Genomic DNA, 25000 nt, shown 5'->3' on the forward strand with positions numbered 1-25000 from the left:
TTGTCTGTACCCAACAAGGGTCAAAATTGTTTGATACCTACAGAATGTTGGAAAACTGTACTTTTTTGTTGTGAAAGCTTTGGCAATATGGTTCTCTGTAAACTTTCATGCCAATAAAGCATTTGAATTGAATTGAATTGAATTGAATTGACAGACAGAGAGAGAGAGACAGACAGAGAGAGAGAGAGAGACAGAGAGAGAGAGAGAGAGAGAGAGAGAGAGGCAGAGAGACAGAGAGAGAGAGAGAGAGACACAGAGAGAGAGACACAGAGACAGAGAGACAGAGAGAGACAGAGACAGAGAGACAGAGAGAGAGAGACAGAGAGAGAGAGACAGAGAGAGAGACACACAGAGAGAGAGAGCATTCACAGTCAAACCACAAACAACACTGTCAGACCACAGTCAAATTACTGTGTATCTAAAAAGGACAGAAACCACCAACACAGAAACACAACCCAGTAAGCTGTACAACATCAAAAAATCATACAGATGGGCCAAAAACAGCACGGAAAAATACCAGAAAGCAATTAGCAATCAATCAACTCAAGCTCTCTTGGACACCTTTCTGGAAAACACATACACTCACAATAAAGAAGGCGTAAACCGGTCGATGAATAACCTAAATAATATTTTTTATAATTTGGCATCAATGTCAAACTTGAAAGTTTGCAAGAACAAACCCAAAACAAAAAACTATGAAAAATGCTTTGACTCAGATTGCCATAACATGAGGAAAAAACTCAGAAAAGTATCAAACCAAAAACACAGACAGCCAGAAAACGAGGAATTACGCCTTACTTATTGTCAGGCACTAACACAATACAAAAAGACACTCAGAACCAAGAAAGAGCAGTATATTAAGAATACACTCAGCTCCATTGAGGAATCCATTGATTCCAACTGTTTCTGGGACAACTGGAATACATTACACAAAAAACAACACGACGAATTGGCCATTCAAAACAGAGACACATGGGAAAACCATTTTGAAAAATTATACCAGAAAAACACACTAAGCCCAGAGCAACATCAAATATGCAAAAAACTGGAAAAGCTCAAATTGGCCATAAAAGATAACCAAAACCCGCTAGACCCCATAATAACTGAAAAAGAGCTATTTGAAAAACTCAAGGACCTGCGACCAGGAAAAGCTTGCGGTGCAGATGGCATCCTAAGCGAAATGATTAAACACACGGACGATAAAATGAAATTAGCTATCCTAAAACTCTTCAACTTGGTTCTGAGTGTCGGTTACTTCCCTGATATCTGGAACAAAGGACTCATAACGCCCATATCCAAAAGTGGAGACAAAGTTGACCCAAATAACTATTGAGGCATCTGTGTAAACAGTAACCTGGGGAAGGTATTCTGTAGTATCATAAACAAAAGACTTATAAACTTCCTTGAGGAGCACAATGTCTTGAGTAAAAGCCAAATTGGATTCCTACCAAACTATAGAACATCGGATCATATCTTCACCCTACACACCCTAATTGACAAACATGTTCATCAAAACAAAAGCAACATTTTTGCCTGCTTTATAGATTTCCAGAAGGCTTTCGATTCCATTTGGCACGACGGTCTATTCTTAAAACTTATTGAAAGTGGTGTAGGGGGAAAAACATATGATGTAATTAAATCAATGTACACAAACAATAAATGTGCAGTTAAAATTGGAGACAAACAAACAAAATACTTCCCACAGGGGTGTGGTGTGACGCAGGGCTCACCCATCTCACCGACACTCTTTAATATTTACATAAATGAATTGGCAAAAGTACTTGAACAATCTACAGCACCCGGCCTCACCCTATATGAATCCAAGGTTAAATTCCTCCTCTATGCAGATGACCTGGTTCTGCTGTCACCAACTAAGGAGGGTCTACAGCAGAACCTGGATCTGCTGGAGTCGTACTGCCAGACTTGGGCCCTGACAATAAATCCCCAAAAAACCAAAGTCCTTGTGTTCCAGCAAAGATCCAGACATCAGGGACCCAGAATAAATTTCACACTAGGAACAACTAAAATTGAACAAACCACTAACTACACATACTTGGGCTTAAAAATCAGTTCTACAGGAAATTTTCATCTGGCTGTGAATGAACTGAAAGAGAAAGCAAGAAGGGCTTTCTATGCCATTAAAAAATCAATCCAAATAGAAATCCCAATTGGCATTCGGCTCAAAATTTTTAAATCAGTAATTGAACCAATTGTACTCTATGGCAGTGAGGTGTGGGGACCACTAACACAACAAGAATTTGCAAAATGAGACAAACATCAAATTGAGATCCTACATGCAGAATTCTGTAAAAGTATCCTCCGGACTCAAAGGAAAACCACAAACAATGCATGCAGGGCAGAACTAGGCCAATATCCACTATTAATTACTATCCAAAAAAGAGCCACCAAATTTTGGAAACACCTAAAAATGTGCAACCCCCACTGCTATCATTACGATGCCCTGAAATGCCAAGAGAGGACCATAAAGAAGAATACCCTCAGCCAACTAGTCCTGGGACTCAGTGAAGTAAATACTAACAACTACTAACAATAACCAGCCCCAGGACAGTGACATCGTAGCACAGAGAATTCGACCCAACACAGTTGTCACTAAGCAAAAGGAAAAATATCTGTCATATTGGGCAGAAACAACAAAAACCCAAAACAAACTCAATTGCTACTTGGCCCTAAACAGACAATACAACATGGCTGAATACCTGACCATGGTAAAGGACAGCAAACTGAGAAAAACCTTGACAATGTACAGACTTAGTGAACATAGCCTGGCCATCGAAAAAGGCAGACACAGACAGACCTGGCTGCCAAGAGAGGACAGGATATGCTCTCACTGCAGTCAGGGAGTGGTGGAGATAGAGACACACTTCCTCACAGCTTATGGAAAGTATCAGGGCATAAGGGAGAATTTCTACCAAAAATTCACACAAATATGCCCTGAATTCAGAAATTTGAAGGACGACCAAAAACTCCCATGCCTACTAGGGGAACAGAGAAACTGTGAAACCTTAGCGGCAAACTATGTTACAGCTTGCCATAACCAGAGGGACAACCACAAAATATAAGAATAGAGTATATACAAATTAAATGAATGAATGTTTATACACTCAGGGATATACCTGTTTATACACTGTATGGATAGATCTGCGTTTATGTGTTCAACCATAAATGTTATTTTGATGCTTTGGCAACATAAGATGTACCTTGTCATGCCAATAAAGCGATTTGAATTCAATTGAATTGAGAGAGACAGAGAGAGAGAGAGACAAAGAGAGAGAGAGAGAGAGGCATAGAGAGAGACAGAGAGAGAGAGAGACAGAGACAGAGAGAGAGAGACAGAGAGACAGAGACAGAGACAGACAGAGAGAGAGAGAGACAGAGAGAGAGGCAGTGAGACAGAAAGAGAGAGAGAGAGACAGAGACAGAGACAGAGAGAGAGACAGACAGAGAGAGAGAGAGACAGAGACAGAGACAGAGAGAGAGACACACACAGAGAGAGAGAGAGAGAGAGAGACAGGGAGAGAGAGAGAGAGACAGACAGAGAGAGACAGAGAGAGACAGAGACAGAGACAGAGACAGAGAGAGAGAGAGACAGAGAGAGAGAGAGAGAGACAGAGAGAGACAGAGAGAGAGAGACAGAGACAGAGACTGACAGAGAGAGAGACAGAGAGAGAGAGACAGAGAGAGAGACAGAGAGAGAGAGAGAGAGAGAGACAGACAGAGAGAGAGAGACAGAGAGAGAGAGACAGAGAGAGAGACAGAGCACGATACACCGACTGAGGCGGAAGAAGATTGGGGAGAGAATGTTTACAAGTTTAGATTAATTTACCGTTCCCATCTTCAATTTTCTTATTAAGATCCATGGGTGCTTCTGAAAATTAAACAGTGAGAAGTTTAACCGGGTGAGTCTCAGTGAGAAAAGTCCTCCAGCAACAATTTCTCATTAATAGCATGAGGTAAATTATGAAAAAGGGGCTCTACACTCCTGTATAATCTCCTCCCACAGCCCATGTACACTCTCCCCTATCATGGACCATCCACCCATTTAATCTCCTCCCACAGCCCATGTACACTCTCCCCTATCATGGACCATCCACCCATTTAATCTCCTCCCACAGCCCATGTACACTCTCCCCTATCATGGACCATCCACCCATTTAATCTCCTCCCACAGCCCATGTACACTCTCCCCTATCATGGACCATCCACCCATTTAATCTCCTCCCACAGCCCATGTACACTCTCCCCTATCATGGACTCTACCCACCCATTTAATCTCCTCCCACAGCCCATGTACACTCTCCCCTATCACAGACTCTACCCACCCATTTAATCTCCTCCCACAGCCCATGTACACTCTCCCCTATCACAGACTCTACCCACCCATTTAATCTCCTCCCACAGCCCATGTACACTCTCCCCTATCACGGACTCTACCCACCCATTTAATCTCCTCCCACAGCCCATGTACACTCTCCCCTATCATGGACTCTACCCACCCATTTAATCTCCTCCCACAGCCCATGTACACTCTCCCCTATCATGGACTCTACCCACCCATTTAATCTCCTCCCACAGCCCATGGACACTCTCCCCTATCACGAACTCTACCCACCCATTTAATCTCCTCCCACAGCCCATGTACACTCTCCCCTATCATGGACTCTACCCACCCATTTAATCTCCTCCCACAGCCCATGTACACTCCCCCCTATCATGGACTCTACCCACCCATTTAATCTCCTCCCACAGCCCATGGACACTCTCCCCTATCATGGACTCTACCCACCCATTTAATCTCCTCCCACAGCCCATGTACACTCTCCCCTATCATGGACTCTACCCACCCATTTAATCTCCTCCCACAGCCCATGTACACTCCCCCCTATCATGGACTCTACCCACCCATTTAATCTCCTCCCACAGCCCATGTACACTCTCCCCTATCACAGACTCTACCCACCCATTTCATCTCCTCCCACAGCCCATGTACATTCTCCCCTATCACAGACTCTACCCACCCATTTAATCTCCTCCCACAGCCCATGGACACTCTCCCCTATCACAGATTCTACCCACCTATTTAATCTCCTCCCACAGCCCATGTACACTCTCCCCTATCATGGACTCTACCCACCCATTTAATCTCCTCCCACAGCCCATGTACACTCTCCCCTATCACGGACTCTACCCACCCATTTAATCTCCTCCCACACCCCATGTACACTCTCCCCTATCACAGACTCTACCCCCCCATTTAATTTCCTCCCACAGCCCATGTACACTCTCCTCTATCATGGACTCTACCCACCCATTTAATCTCCTCCCACAGCCCATGTACACTCTCCTCTATCATGGACTCTACCCACCCATTTAATCTCCTCCCACAGCCCATGGACACTCTCCCCTATCACAGACTCTACCCACCCATTTAATCTCCTCCCACAGCCCATGTACACTCTCCTCTATCATGGACTCTACCCCCCCATTTAATCTCCTCCCACGGCCCATGTACACTCTCCCCTATCATGGACTCCACCCACCCATTTAATCTCCTCCCACAGCCCATGTACACTCTCCCCTATCATGGACCATCCACCCATTTAATCTCCTCCCACAGCCCATGTACACTCTCCCCTATCATGGACCATCCACCCATTTAATCTCCTCCCACAGCCCATGTACACTCTCCCCTATCATGGACTCTACCCACCCATTTAATCTCCTCCCACAGCCCATGTACACTCTCCCCTATCATGGATTCTACCCACCCATTTAACCTCCTCCCACAGCCCATGTACACTCTCCCCTATCATGGACTCTACCCACCCATTTAATCTCCTCCCACAGCCCATGTACACTCTCCCCTATCACAGACTCTACCCACCCATTTAATCTCCTCCCACAGCCCATGTACACTCTCCCCTATCACAGACTCTACCCACCCAATTAATCTCCTCCCACAGCCCATGTACACTCTCCCCTATCACGGACTCTACCCACCCATTTAATCTCCTCCCACAGCCCATGTACACTCTCCCCTATCATGGACTCTACCCAACCATTTAATCTCCTCCCACAGCCCATGGACACTCTCCCCTATCACAGACTCCAGCCACCCATTTAATCTCCTCCCACAGCCCATGTACACTCTCCCCTATCACAGACTCTACCCACCCATTTAATCTCCTCCCACAGCCCATGGACACTCTCCCCTATCATGGACTCTACCCACCCATTTAATCTCCTCCCACAGCCCATGTACACTCTCCCCTATCACAGACTCTACCCACCCATTTCATCTCCTCCGACAGCCCATGTACATTCTCCCCTATCACAGACTCTACCCACCCATTTAATCTCCTCCCACAGCTCATGGACACTCTCCCCTATCATGGACTCTACCCACCCATTTAATCTCCTCCCACAGCCCATGTACACTCTCCCCTATCATGGACTCTACCCACCCATTTAATCTCCTCCCACAGCCCATGTACACTCTCCCCTATCACAGACTCTACCCACCCATTTAATCTCCTCTCACAGCCCATGTACACTCTCCCCTATCACGGACTCTACCCACCCATTTAATCTCCTCCCACAGCCCATGGACACTCTCCCCTATCCTGGGCCCTACCCACCCATTTAATCTCCTCTCACAGCCCATGTACACTCTCCCCTATCACAGACTCTACCCACCCATTTAATCTCCTCCCACAGCCCATGTACACTCTCCCCTATCACGGACTCTACCCACCCATTTAATCACCTCCCACAGCCCATGGACACTCTCCCCTATCCTGGGCCCTACCCACCCATTTAATCTCCTCTCACAGCCCATGTACACTCTCCCCTATCATAGACTCTACCCACCCAGTTAATCTCCTCCCACAGCCCATGTACACTCTCCCCTATCACAGACTCTACCCACCCATTTAATCTCCTCCCACAGCCCATGTGCACTCTCCCCTATCATGGACTCTACCCACCCATTTAATCTCCTCCCACAGCCCATGTACACTCTCCCCTATCATGGGCTCTACCCACCCATTTAATCTCCTCCCACAGCCCATGTACACTCTCCCCTATCACTGACTCTACCCACCCGTTTAATCTCCTCCCACAGCCCATGTACACTCTCCCCTATCATGGACTCTACCCACCCATTTAATCTCCTCCCACAGCCCATGTACACTCTCCCCTATCATGGACTCTACCCACCCATTTAATCTCCCCCCACAGCCCATGGACACTCTCCCCTATCACTGACACTACCCACCCATTTAATCTACTCCCACAGCCCATGTACACTCTCCCCTATCATGGACTCTACCCACCCATTTAATCTCCTCCCACAGCCCGTGTACACTCTCCCCTATCATGGACTCTACCCACCCATTTAATCTCCTCCCACAGCCCATGTACACTCTACCCTATCACAGACTCTACCCACCCATTTAATCTCCTCCCACAGCCCATGGACACTCTCCCCTATCATGGACTCTACCCACCCATTTAATCTCCTCCCACAGCCCATGTACACTCTCCACTATCATTGACACTATCCACCCATTTAATCTCCTCCCACAGCCCGTGTACACTCTCCCCTATCATGGACTCTACCCACCCATTTAATCTCCTCCCACAGCCCATGTACACTCTCCCCTATCACAGACTCTATCCACCCATTTAATCTCCTCCCACAGCCGATGGACACCCTCCCCATCATTTCTCTACCCACCCATTTAATCTCCTCCCACAGCCCATGGACACTCTCCCCTATCATGGACTCTCCCCACCCATTTAATCTCCCCCCACAGCCCATGTGCACTCTCCCCTATCACAGACTCTACCCACCCATTTAATCTCCTCCCACAGCCCGTGTACACTCTCCCCTATCACAGACTCTACCCACCCATTTAATCTCCCCCCACAGCCCATGTACACTCTCCCCTATCACTGACTCTACCCACCCATTTAATCTCCTCCCACAGCCCATGTACACTCTCCCCTATCACGGACTCTACCCACCCATTTAATCTCCTCCCACAGCCCATGTACACTCTCCCCTATCATGGACTCTCCCCACCCATTTAATCTCCTCCCACAGCCCATGGACACTCTCCCCTATCACGGACACTACCCACCCATTTAATCTCCTCCCACAGCCCATGGACACTCTCCCCTATCACTGACTCTACCCACCCATTTAATCTCCTCCCACAGCCGATGGACACTCTCCCCTATCACTGACTCTACCCAACCATTTAATCTCCTCCCACAGCCCATGTACACTCTCCCCTATCACAGACTCTATCCACCCATTTAATCTCCTCCCACAGCCCATGGACACTCTCCCCTATCACGGGCTCTACCCACCCATTTAATCTCCTCCCACAGCCCATGGACACTCTCCCCTATCACGGACTCTACCCACCCATTTAATCTCCTCCCACAGCCCATGGACACTCTCCCCTATCACTGACTCTACCCACCCATTTAATCTCCTCCCACAGCCCATGTACACTCTCCCCTATCATGGACTCTACCCACCCATTTAATCTCCTCCCACAGCCCATGTACACTCTCCCCTATCACAGACTCTATCCACCCATTTAATCTCCTCCCACAGCCCATGGACACTCTCCCCTATCACGGACTCTACCCACCCATTTAATCTCCTCCCACAGCCCACGTACACTCTCCCCTATCATTTCTCTGCCGCTAGTGTCATCCAGGCCATTGTCGAGTTCCTTTCAGAAGGGGTTGAGGGGTTGAGTTTGTTCAGGGTCATCGAGTGGACATAGATCAGATATCCACCTACCTATCTCAGATTCCACCTCCTGTTCTTCATCCATGGAATCTGCAACTCCGGGCAAAAGAGAGGCGTCCTGTTATAATCAAACAAAACAGAAGCAATCGCGAAAATCGCAAAAGAGATGACAACTCTGTAGCTACGACCAAACCATGAGGCAATCCAGGTGGCCCGATCCGAATCCCTACATTTACACTTGCCAACCAATGCTGTTGCATCATGAAGTCCAGCCCAGCAAGATCCCACTGACAGCAGATGAGGTTTGACGATTGGTTAGTCGGTTTGTTGCTGGGAAGAAAGCCGGCCCCAGGATTCCTGGAAAGCTCCCTGCTCCTCTTCCAAAATGTCCGTGGAAACCTTCGCACACTGTCCCATCAAACACTCCCAGGGCAGGTACAGCACGGGTTAGATACAGAGTAAAGCTCCCTCCACACTGTCCCATCAAACACTCCCCAGGGCAGGTACAGCACGGGTTAGATACAGAGTAAAGCTCCCTCTACACTGTCCCATCAAACATTCCCAGGGGAGGTACAGCACGGGTTAGATACAGAGTAAAGCTCCCTCTACACTGTCCCATCAAACACTCCCAGGGCAGGTACAGCACGGGTTAGATACAGAGTAAAGCTCCCTCTACACTGTCCCATCAAACACTCCCAGGGCAGGTATAGCACGGGTTAGATACAGAGTAAAGCTCCCTCTACACTGTCCCATCAAACACTCCCAGGGCAGGTACAGCACGGGGTTAGATACAGAGTAAAGCTCCCACTACACTGTCCCATCAAACACTCCCAGGGCAGGTACAGCACGGGGTTAGATACTGAGTAAAGCTCCCTCAACACTGTCCCATCAAACACTCCCAGGGTAGGTACAGCACGGGTAAGATACAGAGTAAAGCTCCCTCTACACTGTCCCATCAAACACTCCCAGGGTAGGTACAGCACGGGTTAGATACAGAGTAAAGCTCCCTCTGCACTGTCCAATCAAACACTCCCAGGGCAGGTACAGCACGGGTTAGATACAGAGTAAAGCTCCCTCTGCACTGTCCAAACAAACACTCCCAGGGCAGGTACAGCACGGGTTAGATACAGAGTAAAGCTCCCTCTACACTGTCCCATCAAACACTCCCAGGGCAGGTACAGCACGGGTTAGATACAGAGTAAAGCTCCCTCTGCACTGTCCCATCAAACACTCCCAGGGTAGGTACAGCACGGGTTAGATACAGAGTAAAGCTCCCTCTACACTGTCCCATCAAACACTCCCAGGGCAGGTACAGCACGGGTTAGATACAGAGTAAAGCTCCCTCTACACTGTCCCATCAAACACTCCCAGGGCAGCTACAGCACGGGTTAGATACAGAGTAAAGCTCCCTCTACACTGTCCCATCAAACACTCCCAGGGCAGGTACAGCACGGGTTAGATACAGAGTAAAGCTCCCTCTACACTGTCCCATCAAACACTCCCAGGGCAGGTACAGCACGGGTTAGATACAGAGTAAAGCTCCCTCTAAACTGTCCCATCAAACACTCCCAGGGCAGGTACAGCACGGGTTAGATACAGAGTAAAGCTCCCTCTACACTGACCCATCAAACACTCCCAGGGCAGGTACAGCACGGGTTAGATACAGAGTAAAGCTCCCTCTAAACCGTCCCATCAAACACTCCCAGGGCAGGCACAGCACGGGTTAGATACAGAGTAAAGCTCCCTCTACACTGTCCCATCAAACACTCCCAGGGCAGGTACAGCACGGGTTAGATATGGAGTAAAGCTCCCTCTACACTGTGCCATCAAACACTCCCAGGGCAGGAACAGCACGGGGTTAGATACAGAGTAAAGCTCCCTCTACACTGTCCCATCAAACACTCCCAGGGCAGGAAAAGCACGGGTTAGATACGGAGTAAAGCTCCCTCGACACTGTCCCATCAAACACTCCCAGGGCAGGTACAGCACGGGTTAGATACAGAGTAAAGCTCCCTCTACACTGTCCCATCAAACACTCCAAGGGCAGGTACAGCACGGGGTTAGATACAGAGTAAAGCTCCCTCTACACTGTCCCATCAAACACTCCCAGGGCAGGTACAGCACGGGGTTAGATACAGAGTAAAGCTCCCCCTACACTGTCCCATCAAACACTCCCAGGGCAGCTACAGCACGGGTTAGATACAGAGAAAAGCTCCCTCTACACTGTCCCATCAAACACTCCCAGGGCAGATACAGCACGGGTTCGATACAGAGTAAAGCTCCCTCTACACTGTCCCATCAAACACTCCCAGGGCAGGTACACCACGGGTTAGATACAGAGTAAAGCTCCCTCTACACTGTCCCATCAAACACTCCCAGGGCAGGTACAGCACGGGTTAGATACAGAGTAAACCTCCCTCTACGCTGCCCCATCAAACACTCCCAGGGCAGGTACAGCACGGGTCAGATACAGAGTAATGCTCCCTCTACACTGTCCTATCAAACACTCCCAGGGCAGGTACAGCACGGGTTAGGTACAGGGTAAAGCTCCCTCTACACTGTCCCATCAAACACTCCCAGGGCAGGTACAGCATGGGTTAGATACAGGGTAAAGCTCCCTCTACACTGTCCCATCAAACACTCATAGGGCAGGTACAGCACGGGTTAGATACAGAGTGAAGCTCCCTCTACACTGTCCCATCAAACACTCCCAGGGCAGGTACAGCACGGGGTTAGATACAGAGTAAAGCTCCCTCTACACTGTCCCGTCAAACACTCCCAGGGCAGGTACAGCACGGGTTAGATAAAGAGTAAAGCTCCCTCTACACTGTCCCATCAAACACTCCCAGGGCAGGTACAGCACGGGTTAGATCCAGAGTAACTCTACCTCTACACTGTCCCATCAAACACTCCCAGGGCAGGTACAGCACGGGTTAGATACAGAGTAAAGCTCCCTCTACACTGTCCCATCAAACACTCCCAGGGCAGGTACAGCACGGGTTAGATACAGAGTAATGCTCCCTCTACACTGTCCCATCAAACACTCCCAGGGCAGGTACAGCACAGGTTAGATACAGAGTAAAGCTCCCTCTACACTGTCCCATCAAACACTCCCAGGGCAGGTACAGCACGGGTTAGATACAGAGTAAAGCTCCCTCTACACTGTCCCATCAAACACTCCCAGGGCAGGTACAGCACGGGTTAGATACAGAGTAAAGCTGCCTCTACACTGTCCCATCAAACACTCCCAGGGCAGGTACAGCACGGGGTTAGATGCAGAGTAAAGCTCCCTCTACACTGTCACATCCAACACTCCCAGGGAAGGTACAGTACGGGTTAGATACAGAGTAAAGCTCCCTCTACACTGTCCCATCAAACACACCTAGGGCAGGTACTGCACAGGGTTAGATACAGAGTAAAGCTCCCTCTACACTGTCACATCCAACACTCCCAGGGAAGGTACAGCACCGGTTAGATACAGAGTAAAGCTCCCTCTACACTGTCCCATCAAACACTCCCAGGGCAGGTACAGCACGGGGTTAGATACAGAGTAAAGCTCCCTCTACACTGTCCCATCAAACACTCCCAGTGCAGGTACAGCACGGGGTTAGATACAGAGTAAAGCTCCCTCTACACTGTCCCATCAAACACTCCCAGGGCAGATACAGCATGGGTTAGATACAGAGTAAATCTCCCTCTGCGCTGTCCCATCAAACACTCCCAGGGCAGGTACAGCACGGGTTAGATACAGAGTAAAGCTCCCTCTACACTGTCCCATCAAACACTCCCAGGTCAGGTACAGCGCGGGTTAGATACAGAGCAAAGCTCCCTCTACACTGTCCCATCAGTGACTCCCAGGGCAGGTATAGCACGGGTTAGATACAGAGTAAAGCTCCCTCTACACTGTCCCATCAAACACTCCCAGGGCAGGTACAGCACGGGTTAGATAGAGATTAAAGCTCCCTCTGCACTGTCCCATCAATCACTCCCAGGGCAGGTACAGCACGGGTTAGATACAGAGTAAAGCTCCCTCTACACTGTCCCATCAAACACTCCCAGGGCAGGTACAGCACGGTTTAGATACAGAGAAAAGCTCCCTCTACACTGTCCCGTCAAACACTCCCAGGGCAGGTACGGCACGGGGTTAGATACAGAGTAAAGCTCCCTCTACACTGTCCCATCAAACACTCCCAGGGCAGACACAGCACGGGTTAGATACAGAGTAAAGCTCCCTCTACACTGTCCCATCAAACACTCCCAGGGCAGGTACAGCACGGGTTAGATACAGAGTAAAGCTCCCTCTACACTGTCTCCATCAAACACTCCCAGGGCAGGTACAGCATGGGGTTAGATACAGAGTAAAGCTCCCTCTACACTGTCCCATCAAACACTCCCAGGGCAGGTACAGCATGGGTTAGACACAGAGTAAAGCTCCTTCTACACTGTCCCATCAAACACTCCCAGGGCAGGTACAGCACGGGGTTAGATGCAGAGTAAAGCTCCCTCTACACTGTCCCATCCAACACTCCCAGGGAAGGTACAGCACGGGTTAGATTCAGTGTAAAGCTCCCTCTACACTGTCCCATCAAACACTCCCAGGGTAGGCACACCATGGGTTAGATACAGAGTAAAACTCCCTCTACACTGTCCCATCAAACACTCCCAGGGCAGGTACAGCACGGGTTAGGTACAGAGTAAAGCTCCTTGTACATTGTCCCATCAAACACTCCCAGGGCAGGTACAGCACGGGTTAGATACAGAGTAAAGTTCCCTCTACATTGTCCCATCAAACACTCCCAGGGCAGGTACAGCACGGGGTTAGATACAGAGTAAAGCTCCCTCTACACTGTCCCATCAAACACTCCCAGGGCAGGTACAGCACGGGGTCAGATACAGAGTAAAGCTCCCTCTGCACTGTCCCATCAAACACTCCCAGGGCAGGTACAGCACGGGGTTAGATACAGAGTAAAGCTCCCTCTACACTGTCCCATCAAACACTCCCAGGGCAGGTATAGCATGGGTTAGATACAGAGTGAAGCTCGCTCTACACTGTCCCATGAAACACTCCCACGGCAGCTACAGCACGGGTTAGATACAGAGTAAAGCTCCCTCTACACTGTCCCATCAAACACTCCCAGGGCAGGTACAGCACGGGTTAGATACAGAGTAAAGCTCCCTCTACACTGTCCCATCAAACACTCCCAGGGCAGGTATAGAACGGGTTAGATACAGAGTAAAGCTCCCTCTACACTGCCCCATCAAACACTCCCAGGGCAGGTACAGCACGGGGTAGATACAGAGTAAAGCTCCCTCTACACTGTCCCATCAAACACTCCCAGGGCAGGTACAGCACGGGTTAGATACAGAGTAAAGCTCCCTCTACACTGTCCCGTCAAACACTCCCAGGGCAGGTACAGCACGGGGTTAGATACAGAGTAAAGCTCCCTCTACACTGTCCGATCAAACACTCCCAGGGCAGGTATAGCACGGGTTAGATACAGAGTAAAGCTCCCTCTACACTGCCCCATCAAACACTCCCAGGGCAGGTACAGCACGGGGCAGACACAGAGTAAAGCTCCCTCTAAACTGTCCCATCAAACGCTCCCAGGGCAGGTACAGCACGGGTTAGATACAGAGTAAAGCTCCCTCTACACTGTCCCGTCAAACAGTCCCAGGGCAGGTACAGCACGGGGTTAGATACAGAGTAAAGCTCCCCGTACACTGCCCCATCAAATACACTCCCAGGGCAGGTACAGCACGGGGTAGATACAGAGTAAAGCTCCCTCTAAACTGTCCCATCAAACGTTCCCAGGGCAGGTACAGCACGGGTTAGATACAGAGTAAAGCTCCCTCTACACTGTTCCGTCAAACACTCCCAGGGCAGATACAGCACGGGTTAGATACAGAGTAAAGCTCCCTCTACACTGTCCCATCAAACACTCCCAGGGCAGGTATAGCACGGGTTAGATACAGAGTAAAGCTCCCTCTACACTGTCCCATCAAACACTCCCAGGGTAGGTACAGCACGGGTTAGATACAGAGTAATGCTCCCTCTACACTGACCCATCAAACACTCCCAGGGCAGGTACAGCACGGGTTAGATACAGAGTAAAGCTCCCTCTACACTGTCCCATCAAACACTCCCAGGGCAGGTACAGCACGGGTTAGATACAGAGTAAAGCTCCCTCTACACTGTCCTATCAAACACTCCCAGGGCAGGTACAGCACGGGTTAGGTACAGGGTAAAGCTCCCTCTACACTGTCCCATCAAACACTCCCAGGGCAGGTACAGCACGGGTTAGATACAGAGAAAAGCTCCCTCTACACTGTCCCATCAAACACTCATAGGGCAGGTACAGCACGGCTTAGATACAGAGTGAAGCTCCCTCTACACTGTCCCATCAAACACTCCCAGGGCAGGTACAGCACGGGGTTAGATACAGAGTAAAGCTCCCTCTACACTGTCCCGTCAAACACTCCCAGGGCAGGTACAGCACGGGTTAGATCCAGAGTAACTCTACCTCTACACTGTCCCATCAAACACTCCCAGGGCAGGTACAGCACGGGTTAGATACAGAGTAAAGCTCCCTCTACACTGTCCCATCAAACACTCCCAGGGCAGGTACAGCACAGGTTAGATACAGAGTAAAGCTCCCTCTACACTGTCCCATCAAACACTCCCAGGGCAGGTGCAGCACGGGTTAGATACAGAGTAAAGCTCCCTCTACACTATCCCATCAAACACTCCCAGGGCAGGTACAGCACGGGTTAGATACAGAGTAAAGCTGCCTCTACACTGTCCCATCAAACACTCCCAGGGCAGGTACAGCACGGGGTTAGATGCAGAGTAAAGCTCCCTCTACACTGTCACATCCAACACTCCCAGGGAAGGTACAGCACGGGTTAGATACAGAGTAAAGCTCCCTCTACACTGTCCCATCAAACACACCTAGGGCAGGTACTGCACAGGGTTAGATACAGAGTAAAGCTCCCTCTACACTGTCACATCCAACACTCCCAGGGAAGGTACAGCACGGGTTAGATACAGAGTAAAGCTCCCTCTACACTCTCCCATCAAACACTCCCACGACAGGTACAGCACGGGGTTAGATACAGAGTAAAGCTCCCTCTACACTGTCCCATCAAACACTCCCAGTGCAGGTACAGCACGGGGTTAGATACAGAGTAAAGCTCCCTCTACACTGTCCCATCAAACACTCCCAGTGCAGGTACAGCACGGGGTTAGATACAGAGTAAAGCTCCCTCTACACTGTCCCATCAGTGACTCCCAGGGCAGGTATAGCACGGGTTAGATACAGAGTAAAGCTCCCTCTACACTGTCCCATCAAACACTCCCAGGGCAGGTACAGCACGAGTTAGATACAGATTAAAGCTCCCTCTGCACTGTCCCATCAATCACTCCCAGGGCAGGTACAGCACGGGTTAGATACAGAGTAAAGCTCCCTCTACACTGTCCCATCAAACACTCCCAGGGCAGGTACAGCACGGTTTAGATACAGAGAAAAGCTCCCTCTACACTGTCCCGTCAAACACTCCCAGGGCAGGTACGGCACGGGGTTAGATACAGAGTAAAGCTCCCTCTACACTGTCCCATCAAACACTCCCAGGGCAGACACAGCACGGGTTAGATACAGAGTAAAGCTCCCTCTACACTGTCCCATCAAACACTCCCAGGGCAGGTACAGCACGGTTTAGATACAGAGAAAAGCTCCCTCTACACTGTCCCGTCAAACACTCCCAGGGCAGGTACGGCACGGGGTTAGATACAGAGTAAAGCTCCCTCTACACTGGCCAACAAACACTCCCAGGGCAGGTACAGCACGGGTTAGATACAGAGTAAAGCTCCCTCTACACTGTCTCCATCAAACACTCCCAGGGCAGGTACAGCATGGGGTTAGATACAGAGTAAAGCTCCCTCTACACTGTCCCATCAAACACTCCCAGGGCAGGTACAGCATGGGTTAGATACAGAGTAAAGCTCCTTCTACACTGTCCCATCAAACACTCCCAGGGCAGGTACAGCACGGGGTTAGATGCAGAGTAAAGCTCCCTCTACACTGTCCCATCCAACACTCCCAGGGAAGGTACAGCACGGGTTAGATACAGAGTAAAGCTCCCTCTACACTGTCCCATCAAACACTCCCAGGGTAGGCACACCATGGTTTAGATACAGAGTAAAGCTCCCTCTACACTGTCCCATCAAACACTCCCAGGGCAGGTACAGCACAGGTTAGGTACAGAGTAAAGCTCCTTGTACATTGTCCCATCAAACACTCCCAGGGCAGGTACAGCACGGGTTAGATACAGAGTAAAGTTCCCTCTACACTGTCCCATCAAACACTCCCAGGGTAGGTACAGCACGGGGTTAGATACAGAGTAAAGCTCCCTCTACACTGTCCCATCAAACACTCCCAGGGCAGGTACAGCACGGGGTCAGATACAGAGTAAAGCTCCCTCTGCACTGTCCCATCAAACACTCCCAGGGCAGGTACAGCACGGGGTTAGATACAGAGTAAAGCTCCCTCTACACTGTCCCGTCAAACACTCCCAGGGCAGGTACAGCACGGGTTAGATAAAGAGTAAAGCTCCCTCTACACTGTCCCATCAAACACTCCCAGGGCAGGTACAGCACGGGTTAGATCCAGAGTAACTCTACCTCTACACTGTCCCATCAAACACTCCCAGGGCAGGTACAGCACGGGTTAGATACAGAGTAAAGCTCCCTCTACACTGTCCCATCAAACACTCCCAGGGCAGGTACAACACAGGTTAGATACAGAGTAAAGCTCCCTCTACACTGTCCCATCAAACACTCCCAGGGCAGGTACAGCACGGGTTAGATACAGAGTAAAGCTCCCTCTACACTGTCCCATCAAACACTCCCAGTGCAGGTACAGCACGGGGTTAGATACAGAGTAAAGCTCCCTCTACACTGTCCCATCAAACACTCCCAGGGCAGATACAGCATGGGTTAGATACAGAGTAAATCTCCCTCTGCGCTGTCCCATCAAACACTCCCAGGGCAGGTACAGCACGGGTTAGATACAGAGTAAAGCTCCCTCTACACTGTCCTATCAAACACTCCCAGGTCAAGTACAGCACGGGTTAGATACAGAGCAAAGCTCCCTCTACACTGTCCCATCAGTGACTCCCAGGGCAGGTATAGCACGGGTTAGATACAGAGTAAAGCTCCCTCTACACTGTCCCATCAAACACTCCCAGGGCAGGTACAGCACGGGTTAGATACAGATTAAAGCTCCCTCTGCACTGTCCCATCAATCACTCCCAGGGCAGGTACAGCACGGGTTAGATACAGAGTAAAGCTCCCTCTACACTGTCCCATCAAACACTCCCAGGGCAGGTACAGCACGGTTTAGATACAGAGAAAAGCTCCCTCTACACTGTCCCGTCAAACACTCCCAGGGCAGGTACGGCACGGGGTTAGATACAGAGTAAAGCTCCCTCTACACTGTCCCATCAAACACTCCCAGGGCAGACACAGCACGGGTTAGATACAGAGTAAAGCTCCCTCTACACTGTCCCATCAAACACTCCCAGGGCAGGTACAGCACGGTTTAGATACAGAGAAAAGCTCCCTCTACACTGTCCCGTCAAACACTCCCAGGGCAGGTACGGCACGGGGTTAGATACAGAGTAAAGCTCCCTCTACACTGGCCAACAAACACTCCCAGGGCAGGTACAGCACGGGTTAGATACAGAGTAAAGCTCCCTCTACACTGTCTCCATCAAACACTCCCAGGGCAGGTACAGCATGGGGTTAGATACAGAGTAAAGCTCCCTCTACACTGTCCCATCAAACACTCCCAGGGCAGGTACAGCATGGGTTAGACACAGAGTAAAGCTCCTTCTACACTGTCCCATCAAACACTCCCAGGGCAGGTACAGCACGGGGTTAGATGCAGAGTAAAGCTCCCTCTACACTGTCCCATCCAACACTCCCAGGGAAGGTACAGCACGGGTTAGATACAGAGTAAAGCTCCCTCTACACTGTCCCATCAAACACTCCCAGGGTAGGCACACCATGGGTTAGATACAGAGTAAAGCTCCCTCTACACTGTCCCATCAAACACTCCCAGGGCAGGTACAGCACGGGTTAGGTACAGAGTAAAGCTCCTTGTACATTGTCCCATCAAACACTCCCAGGGCAGGTACAGCACGGGTTAGATACAGAGTAAAGTTCCCTCTACACTGTCCCATCAAACACTCCCAGGGCAGGTACAGCACGGGGTTAGATACAGAGTAAAGCTCCCTCTACACTGTCCCATCAAACACTCCCAGGGCAGGTACAGCACGGGGTCAGATACAGAGTAAAGCTCCCTCTGCACTGTCCCATCAAACACTCCCAGGGCAGGTACAGCACGGGGTTAGATACAGAGTAAAGCTCCCTCTACACTGTCCCATCAAACACTCCCAGGGCAGGTATAGCATGGGTTAGATACAGAGTGAAGCTCGCTCTACACTGTCCCATGAAACACTCCCACGGCAGCTACAGCACGGGTTAGATACAGAGTAAAGCTCCCTCTACACTGTCCCATCAAACACTCCCAGGGCAGGTACAGCATGGGTTAGATACAGAGTAAAGCTCCCTCTACACTGTCCCATCAAACACTCCCAGGGCAGGTATAGAACGGGTTAGATACAGAGTAAAGCTCCCTCTACACTGCCCCATCAAACACTCCCAGGGCAGGTACAGCACGGGGTAGATACAGAGTAAAGCTCCCTCTACACTGTCCCATCAAACACTCCCAGGGCAGGTACAGCACGGGTTAGATACAGAGTAAAGCTCCCTCTACACTGTCCCGTCAAACACTCCCAGGGCAGGTACAGCACGGGGTTAGATACAGAGTAAAGCTCCCTCTACACTGTCCGATCAAACACTCCCAGGGCAGGTATAGCACGGGTTAGATACAGAGTAAAGCTCCCTCTACACTGCCCCATCAAACACTCCCAGGGCAGGTACAGCACGGGGCAGACACAGAGTAAAGCTCCCTCTAAACTGTCCCATCAAACGCTCCCAGGGCAGGTACAGCACGGGTCAGATACAGAGTAAAGCTCCCTCTACACTGTCCCGTCAAACACTCCCAGGGCAGGTACAGCACGGGGTTAGATACAGAGTAAAGCTCCCCGTACACTGCCCCATCAAATACACTCCCAGGGCAGGTACAGCACGGGGTAGATACAGAGTAAAGCTCCCTCTAAACTGTCCCATCAAACGTTCCCAGGGCAGGTACAGCACGGGTTAGATACAGAGTAAAGCTCCCTCTACACTGTCCCGTCAAACACTCCCAGGGCAGGTACAGCATGGGTTAGATAAAGAGTAAAGCTCCCTCTACACTGTCCCATCAAACATTCCCCGGGCAGGTACAGCACGGGTTAGATACAGAGTAAGGCTCCCTCTACACTGTCCCATCAAACACTCCCAGGGCAGGTACAGCATGGGTTAGATAAAGAGTAAAGCTCCCTCTACACTGCCCCATCAAACACTCCCAGGGCAGGTACAGCATGGGTTAGATAAAGAGTAAAGCTCCCTCTACACTGTCCCATCTAACACTCCCAGGGCAAGCAAAGCACGGGTTAGATACAGAGTAAAGCTCCCTCTACACTGTCCCATCAAACACTCCCAGGGCAGGTACAGCACGGGTTAGATACAGAGTAAAGCTCCCTCTACACTGTCCCATCAAACACTCCCAGCGCAGGTACAGCACGGGGTCAGATACAGAGTAAAGCTCCCTCTGCACTGTCCCATCAAACACTCCCAGGGCAGGTACAGCACGGGTTAGGTACAGAGTAAAACTCCCTCTACACTGTCCCATCAAACACTCCCAGGGCAGGTACAGCACGGGGTTAGATATAGAGTAAAGCTCCCTCGACACTCTCCCATCAAACACTCCCAGGGCAGGTATAGCATGGGTTAGATACAGAGTGAAGCTCGCTCTGCACTGTCCCATGAAACACTCCCAGGGCAGCTACAGCACGGGTTAGATACAGAGTAAAGCTCCCTCTACACTGTTCCGTCAAACACTCCCAGGGCAGGTACAGCACGGGTTCGATACAGAGTAAAGCTCCCTCTACACTGTCCCATCAAACACTCCCAGGGCAGGTATAGAACGGGTTAGATACAGAGTAAAGCTCCCTCTACACTGCCCCATCAAACACTCCCAGGGCAGGTACAGCACGGGGTAGATACAGAGTAAAGCTCCCTCTACACTGTCCCATCAAACACTCCCAGTGTAGGTACAGCACGGGTTAGATACAGAGTAAAGCTCCCTCTGCACTGTCCCATCAAACACTCTCAGGGCAGGTACAGCACGGGTTAGATACAGAGTAAAGCTCCCTCTACACTGTCCCATCAAACACTCCCAGGGCAGGTATAGCATGGGTTAGATACAGAGTAAAGCTCCCTCTGCACTGTCCCATCAAACACTCCCAGGGCAGGTACAGCACGGGTTAGATACAGAGTAAAGCTCCCTCTACACTGTCCCATCAAACACACACAGGGCAGGTACAGCATGGGTTAGATACAGAGTAAAGCTCCCGCTACGCTGTCCCATCAATCTCACCCAGGGCAGGTACAGCACGGGTTAGGTACAGAGTAAAGCTCCCTCTACACTGTCCCATCAAACACTCCCAGGGCAGGTACAGCACGGGTTAGATACAGAGTAAAGCTCCCTCGAAATTGTCCCATCAAACACTTACAGGGCAGGTGCAGCTTGGGTTTGATACGGAGTAAAGCTCCCTCTACACTGTCACATCAAACACTCCCAGGGCAGGTAGAGCAGGGGTTAGATACAGAGTAAAGCTCCCTCTACACAGCCCCATCAAACACTCCCAGGGCAGGTACAGCACGGGGTTAAATACAGAGTAAAACTCCCTCTACACTGTCCCATCAAACACTCCCAGGGCAGGTACAGCACGGGTTAGATACAAAGTAAAGCTCCCTCTACACTGTCCCATTAAACACTCCCCGGGCAGGTACAGCACGGGTTGGATACAGAGTAAAGCTCCCTCGTCACTGTCCCATTAAACACTCCCAGGGCAGCTGCAGCACGGGTAAGATACAGAGTAAAGCTCCCTCTGCACTGTCCCATCAAACACTCCCAGGGCAGGTACAGCACGGGTTAGATACAGATTAAAGCTCCCTCTGCACTGTCCCATCAATCACTCCCAGGGCAGGTACAGCACGGGTTAGATACAGAGTAAAGCTCCCTCTACACTGTGCCATCAAACACTCCCAGGGCAGGTACAGCATGGGTTAGATACAGAGAAAAGCTCCCTCTACACTGTCTCCATCAAACACTCCCAGGGCAGGTACAGCATGGGGTTAGATACAGAGTAAAGCTCCCTCTACACTGTCCCATCAAACACTCCCAGGGCAGGTACAGCATGGGTTAGACACAGAGTAAAGCTCCTTCTACACTGTCCCATCAAACACTCCCAGGGCAGGTACAGCACGGGGTTAGATGCAGAGTAAAGCTCCCTCTACACTGTCCCATCCAACACTCCCAGGGAAGGTACAGCACGGGTTAGATACAGAGTAAAACTCCCTCTACACTGTCCCATCAAACACTCCCAGGGTAGGAACACCATGGGTTAGATACAGAGTAAAGCTCCCTCTACACTGTCCCATCAAACACTCCCAGGGCAGGTACAGCACGGGTTGGTACAGAGTAAAGCTCCCTGTACATTGTCCCATCAAACACTCCCAGGGCAGGTACAGCACGGGTTAGATACAGAGTAAAGTTCCCTCTACACTGTCCCATCAAACACTCCCAGGGCAGGTACAGCACGGGGTTAGATACAGAGTAAAGCTCCCTCTACACTGTCCCATCAAACACTCCCAGGGCAGGTACAGCACGGGGTCAGATACAGAGTAAAGCTCCCTCTGCACTGTCCCATCAAACACTCCCAGGGCAGGTACAGCACGGGTTAGGTACAGAGTAAAACTCCCTCTACACTGTCCCATCAAACACTCCCAGGGCAGGTACAGCACGGTGTTAGATGCAGAGTAAAGCTCCCTCTACACTGTCCCATCAAACACTCCCAGGGCAGGTATAGCATGCGTTGGATACAGAGTGAAGCTCGCTCTACACTGTCCCATGAAACACTCCCAGGGCAGCTACAGCACGGGTTAGATACAGAGTAAAGCTCCCTCTACACTGTCCCATCAAACACTCCCAGGGCAGGTACAGCACGGGTTAGATGCAGAGTAAAGCTCCCTCTACACTGTCCCATCAAACACTCCCAGGGCAGGTATAGAACGGGTTAGATACAGAGTAAAGCTCCCTCTACACTGCCCCATCAAACACTCCCAGGGCAGGTACAGCACGGGGTAGATACAGAGTAAAGCTCCCTCTACACTGCCCCATCAAACACTCCCAGGGCAGGTACAGCACGGGTTAGATACAGAGTAAAGCTCCCTCTACACTGTCCCGTCAAACACTCCCAGGGCAGGTACAGCACGGGGTTAGATACAGAGTAAAGCTCCCTCTACACTGTCCGATCAAACACTCCCAGGGCAGGTATAGCACGGGTTAGATACAGAGTAAAGCTCCCTCTACTCTGCCCCATGAAACACTCCCAGGGCAGGTACAGCACGGGGTAGACACAGAGTAAAGCTCCCTCTAAACTGTCCCATCAAACACTCCCAGGGCAGGTACAGCATGGGTTAGATAAAGAGTAAAGCTCCCTCTACACTGTCCCATCAAACATTCTCAGGGCAGGTATAGCACGGGTTAGATACAGAGTAAAGCTCCCTCTACACTGTCCCATCAAACACTCCCAGGGCAGGTACAGTATGGGTTAGATAAAGAGTAAAGCTCCCTCTACACTTGTCCCATCAAACACTCCCAGGGCAGGTACAGCACGGGTTAGATACAGAGTAAAACTCCCTCTACACTGTCCCATCAAACCCTCCCAGGGCAGGTACAGCACGGGTTAGATACAGAGTAAAGCTCCCTCTACACTGTCCCATCAAACACTCCCAGGGCTGGTACAGCCCGGGTTAGATACAGAGTAAAGCTCCCTCTACACTGTCCCATCAAACACTCCCAGGGCAGGTACAGCATGGGTTAGATACAGAGTAAAGCTCCCTCTACACTGTCCCATCAATCACTCCCAGGACAGGTACAGCACGGGTTAGATACAGAGTAAAGCTCCCTCTACACTGTCCCATCAAACACTCCCAGGGCAGGTACAGCTCGGGTTAGATACAGAGTAAAGCTCCCTCTACACTGTCCCATCAAACATTCCCAGGGCAGGAATATAACGGATTAGATACAGAGTAAAGCTCCCTCTACACTGTCCCATCAAACACTCCCAGGGCAGGTAACAGCATTGGTTAGATAAAGAGTAAAGCTCCCTCTACACTATCCCATCTAACACTCCCAGGGCAAGCAAAGCACGGGTTAGATACAGAGTAAAGCTCCCTCTACACTGTCCCATCAAACATTCCCAGGGCAGGTATAGCACGGGTTAGATACAGAGTAAAGCTCCCTCTACACTGTCCCATCAAACACTCACAGGGCAAGTACAGCACGGGTTAGATACAGAGTAAAGCTCCCTCTACACTGTCCCATCAAACACTCCCAGGGCAGGTTCAGCACGGGTTAGATACAGAGTAAAGCTCCCTCTACACTGTCCCATCAAACACTCCCGGGGCAGGTACAGCACGGGTTAGATACAGAGTAAAGCTCCCTCTACACTGTCCCATCAAACACTCCCAGGGCAGGTACAGTACGGGTTAGATACAGAGTAAAGCTCCCTCTACACTGTCCCATCAAACACTCCCAGGGCAGGTACAGCACGGGGTTAGATACAGAGTAAATCTCCCTCTACACTGTCCCATCAAACACTCCAGGGCAGGTACAGCACGGGTTAGATACAGAGTAAAGCTCCCTCTACACTGTCCCATCAAACACTCCCAGGGCAGGTGCAGCACAGGTTAGATACAGAGTAAAGCTCCCTCTACATTGTCCCATCCAACACTCCCAGGGCAGGTACAGCACGGGTTAGATACAGAGTAAAGCTTCCTCTACATTGTCCCATCAAACACTCCCAGGGCAGGTACAGCACGGGTTAGATACAGAGTAAAACTCCCTCTACACTGTCCCATCAAACACTCCCAGGGCAGGTACAGCACGGGTTAGATACAGAGTAAAGCTCCCTCTACAC

General features: G+C 50.3%; 2 long non-coding RNA genes across 2 annotated transcripts in view; both read right to left on the reverse strand.

Annotated features, from left to right (window-relative positions):
• The window catches only part of LOC147110115 (uncharacterized), a 24448-nt gene extending 15464 nt beyond the window's left edge, over window positions 1-8984 (reverse strand). The window contains exons 1-2 of the long non-coding RNA XR_015080390.1: window positions 8840-8984; window positions 3845-3886 (exon numbers count right to left, since the gene is read on the reverse strand). This is a non-coding gene — a long non-coding RNA (uncharacterized LOC147110115). The remainder of the gene's footprint in view (window positions 1-3844; window positions 3887-8839) is intronic.
• A 15640-nt stretch (window positions 8985-24624) lies between these two features.
• Window positions 24625-25000, reverse strand: part of LOC147110116 (uncharacterized) — a 13929-nt gene continuing 13553 nt past the window's right edge. Inside the window, exon 3 of the long non-coding RNA XR_015080454.1 lies at window positions 24625-25000. This exon is cut by the window's right edge and continues 224 nt beyond it. This is a non-coding gene — a long non-coding RNA (uncharacterized LOC147110116).

The sequence above is a fragment of the Somniosus microcephalus genome, chromosome 12 (genome assembly GCF_052327205.1).
Source record: "Somniosus microcephalus isolate GS21.2 chromosome 12, FLI_Smic_1.0, whole genome shotgun sequence".
In the NCBI taxonomy this organism is placed as follows: Eukaryota; Metazoa; Chordata; class Chondrichthyes; order Squaliformes; family Somniosidae; genus Somniosus; species Somniosus microcephalus.